Genomic DNA, 4761 nt, shown 5'->3' on the forward strand with positions numbered 1-4761 from the left:
TCCAGTTTATCAGAATTCTCAAGGGAGGAATTATTTATTGGCAACTGAAGTCAACATAATAGGAGCAGGAATAGGCCACTTGGCTCCTCGAGCCTGCTCCGCCATTCAATAAGATCATGGCTGATCTTGGGCTCAAAGCCACTTCCCTGTCCGCTCCCCATAACCCTTCACTCCCTTATCTTGCAAAAATCTGTCTATCTCCACCTTAAATGTATTTAATGACCCAGCCTCCACAGTTCTCTGGGGCAGAGAATTCCACAGATTTATGACCCTCAGAGAAGAAATTCTTCCTCATCTCAGTTCTAAAAGGACGACCCTTTATTCTGAAACTATGCCCCTCCTAGTTCTAGATTTCCCCACGAGGGGAAAATCCTCTCTGCATCTACCTTGTCGAGCACCCCCCTCAGTATTTTATATGTTTCAATAAGATCACCTCTCATTCTTCTAAATTCCAATGAATATAGGCCCAACCTTTCCTCATAAGTCAAACCCCTCATCTCAGGAATCAACTGTGTGAATTGTCTCTGAACTGCCTCCAATGCAATTATTATCCTGCCTTAAATAAGGAGACCAAAACTGTACCCAGTACTCCAGGTGTGGTCTCACCAATACCCTGTACAGTTGTAGCAGGACTTCCCTGCTTTTATACTCCAACCTGCTTGTAAAGCCAGGCTTTGACAAATCAATTAAAATTTGAAGTAGTTTAAATTTACTAAGAATAAAATCTATATTCTTATTGTGCATTTTAACAGCACAATTGTCTATTTTCAGCTGAAGCACAAGTACCGCAGCCCATTGGATTACTATTGTTGTACCTTTGACAGATACAAATTCTAATTCCCAAGTTAGATAGAAGCTTTGAATTCATTCCTATGAAATCTTTAAGATTTAAGTACCTAAACCAATTCACTTCATAAGTGGTGCGTGCGCCCATTGTGATAGCAGTCATATTCTTGATAGTGGGGGACAACAGATATTTCAGCCCCACCAAGACAGTTTTCCTATTCAATTTGGACTACATGCCTACTTCCAACCATGTATAGTTCAATGTTTTACAGCATGCCATAGAAATATGTCATAAAACAGGGCCTTGGTGAGACCACACCTCGAGTATTGTGTGCAGTTTTGGTCGCCTTATCTGAGGAAGGATGTTCTTGCCATGGAGGGAGTACAGCGAAGATTCACCAGGCTGATACCTGGGATGGCAGGAATAACGTATGAGGAGAGATTGGGTCGATTGGGCTTATACTCGCTGGAGTTTAGAAGAATGAGAGGGGATCTCATTGAAACTTATAAAATTCTAACAGGACTAGACAAACTAGATGCAGGAAGGATGTTCCCGATGGCCAGGGAGTCCAGAACCAGGGGTCACAGTCTAAGGATAAGGGGTAAGCCATTTGGGACTGAAATGAGGAGGAATTTCTTCACCCAGAGAGTGGTGAACCTGTGGAATTCTCTACCACAGAAGGCAGTAGAGGCCAATTCGTTAAATATATTCAAGAAGGAGTTAGATATATTTCTTAGGGCTAAAGGGATCAAGGGATATGGGGAGAAGGCAGGGACAGGGTACTGAATTTGGATGATCAGCCATGATCTCATTGAATGGCGGAGCAGGCTCGAGGGGCCGAATGGCCTACTCCTGCTCCTACCTTCTAGGTTTCTAAAATATTCTTTATATAGGTGCTATGGAGAGAGGGCATACAATTTAATCTCGTTATGCAAACCGATTTATTTTTGCATTAAAATGATAATCCATCAGGATTACACTACACATTTTGCTGGTGACACCTGGTTCAGAACAATGGGGGGGAAAGGCCGTGTGATACTGCAGGGACTTGAATCAGGTTGCCATTCTCAAGCAAGTCAACAACAAACCTGTCCATTAATGCAGTAGTCTGACTCAGACAGACCAAAAGGCTGGCTGATGGATTTTAGCAGTTTAAAAAAAAGGAACCTTACTTCAAACACCACACACACATTTTAAAAGCAGTATGCATCAACGTACTGATGATTGAAACAGCTCTGGTTTTTATGATTTTTCACTTAAAATGCAATGGTGGGAGAAAGCCTAGGTACAGGCATCATGTAGAATTTGCTCAGTGAAAGCTTAACACTGCAAAAAAAACATGCTGTGCACACAGGACTAAGCCATTCAGCCACTCGAGCTTGTCCTGCCATTCAACCAGGGAAAGGGTAGGGCCCATTAGGGACCAAAGTGGCAATCTGTGTGTAGAGCCAGATGATGTAGGCGGGGTTTTAAATGAATTTTTTGCATCTGTGTTCACTATGGAGAAAGACGATGCAGACATAGAAATCGGGCAAGGGGGCTGTGACATACTTGAACATATTAGCATTGAGAGGGAGGAGGTGCTAGCGGTTTTAGCAGGCCAAAAAGTGGATAAATCCCCAGGCCCAGACGAGATGTATCCCAGGCTGCTGTGGGAGGCAAAGGAGGAGATTGCAGGGGCTCTGACACAAATTTTCAGAACCTCTCTGGCCACAGGGGATGTACCAGAGGACTGGAGAACAGCTAACGTAGTACCATTATTCAAGAAGGGTAGCAGGGATAAACCAGGGAATTACAGGCCAGTGAGCCTAACATCTGTGGTAGGGAAATTATTGGAAAAAATTCTGAGGGACAAAATTAGTCTCCACTTGGAGAGGCAAGGATTAATCGGGGATAGTCAGCATGGCTTTGTCAAGGGTAAATCATGTCTGACAAATCTGATTGAATTTTTCGAGGGGGTGACTAGGGGGGTGGATGAGGGAAATGCTGTGGATGTGGTTTACATGGACTTCAGTAAAGCTTTTGACAAAGTCCTGCATAGGAGACTGGTCAAGAAGGTAAGAGCCCATGGGATCCAGGGTGCCTTGGCGCGTTGGATCCTAAACTGGCTGAGTGGCAGGAGGCAGAGGGTGATGGTCGAAGGTTGCTTTTGTGACTGGAAGCCTGTGTCCAGTGGGGTACCTCAGGGATCGGTGCTGGGTCCCTTGTTGTTTGTGATCTACATAAATGATTTGGATGAGAATGTAAAAGGTATGATCAGTAAGTTCGCAGATGACACGAAAATTGGTGGGGTGGTAAATTGTGAGGAGGAAAGCCTCAGGCTACAGGACGATATAAACGGGTTGGTCAGATGGGCGGAAAAGTGGCAAATGGAATTTAACCCTGAAAAGTGCGAGGTGATGCATTTTGGACGGACAAATAAGGCAAGGGAATACACAATGAGTGGTAGGACCCTAGGAAGTACAGAGGGTCAGAGGGACCTTGGTGTACATGTACATAGATCCCTGAAGGCAGCGGAACAGGTAGATAAGGTGGTTAAAAAGGCATATGGGATACTTGCCTTCATTAGCCGAGGCATAGAATATAAGAGCAGGGAGGTTATGATGGAGCTGTACAAAACGCTGGTGAGGCCACAGCTGGAGTACTGTGTGCAGTTCTGGTCGCCTCACTATAGGAAGGATGTGATTGCTTTGGAGAGGGTGCAGAGAAGATTCACCAGGATGTTACCTGGGATGGAGCGCCTCAGCTATGAAGAGAGGCTGGACAGGCTGGGGTTGTTTTCCTTGGAGCAAAGAAGGCTGAGGGGGGACCTGATTGAGGTGTACAAAATGATGAGGGGCATAGATAGGGTAGATAGAAAGGAACTTTTCCCCTTAGTAGGGGGGTCAATAACAAGGGGGCATAGATTCAGGGTAAGGGGCAGGAGATTTAGAGGGGATTTGAGGAGGAACTTTTTCACCCAGAGGGTGGTTGGAATGTGGAACTCAATGCCTGAAAGGGTGGTAGAGGCAGGAACCCTCACAACATTCAAGAAGCATTTGGATGAGCACTTGAAATGCCATTGCATACAAGGCTATGGACCAAATGCTGGAAAATGGGATTAGACTGGACAGGGATGAATGGGCGGCGCAGACACGATGGGCCGAAGGGCCTCTTTCTGTGCTGTAAAACTCTATGACTCAATTAGGTCATGGCTCCTTTCTACAGTATTCCTCAGTGAATCCCACACTACAAAAGTACAGAAATGGAAAGGGAAGTGGCAACAGGACAAAGAGCAGGAAAGAGGAATTCTACACAAAGTTCCAGGCCGACAAGCATTTTGGAACCAAAATTAAGTTGGTGCAAGCTCGTGGAATGATTTTGGATGTTGAAGAATTAAAATCGGATACACTGACTGTATCTGACCCCCTCCCCCACCGAGCGAAAGGACATGGCTCATCAGTGTCAGCTGTGGTTCAGTTGGTAGCACCCTTGCCTCCGAGTCAGAAGGTTGTGGGTTCAAGTCCCTACACATAAAGCTAGGCTGACACTCCAGTGCTGTACTGAGGGAGTGCTGCACTGTCGGAGGTGCCGCACTGTCAGATGAGACGTTAAACCGAAACCGCGTCCGCTCTCTCAGGTGGACGTAAAAGATCCAACTGTTTCGAAGAAGAGCAGGGGAGTTCTCCCCGGTGTCCTGACCAATATTTATCCCTCAAATAACATCACAAAAAAAAATTATCGGGTCATTAGCACATCGCTGTTTGTGGGAGCTTGCTGTATGTAAATTGGCTGCTGCGTTTCCCACATTACAACAGTGACTACACTTCAAAAAGTACTTCATTGGCTGTAAAGCGCTTTGGGACGTCCGGTGGTCGTGAAAGGCGCTATAGAAATGCAAGACACCATGAAGGGCAAAAGGAGAAAAGACGACAAGGTAAAACAGGAAGTTGATGATGTAATAAAAGTTCCAGAATGCAGCTGCTGGGAATGAG

Source organism: Somniosus microcephalus, chromosome 32 (genome assembly GCF_052327205.1).
Source record: "Somniosus microcephalus isolate GS21.2 chromosome 32, FLI_Smic_1.0, whole genome shotgun sequence".
Lineage (NCBI taxonomy): Eukaryota > Metazoa > Chordata > Chondrichthyes > Squaliformes > Somniosidae > Somniosus > Somniosus microcephalus.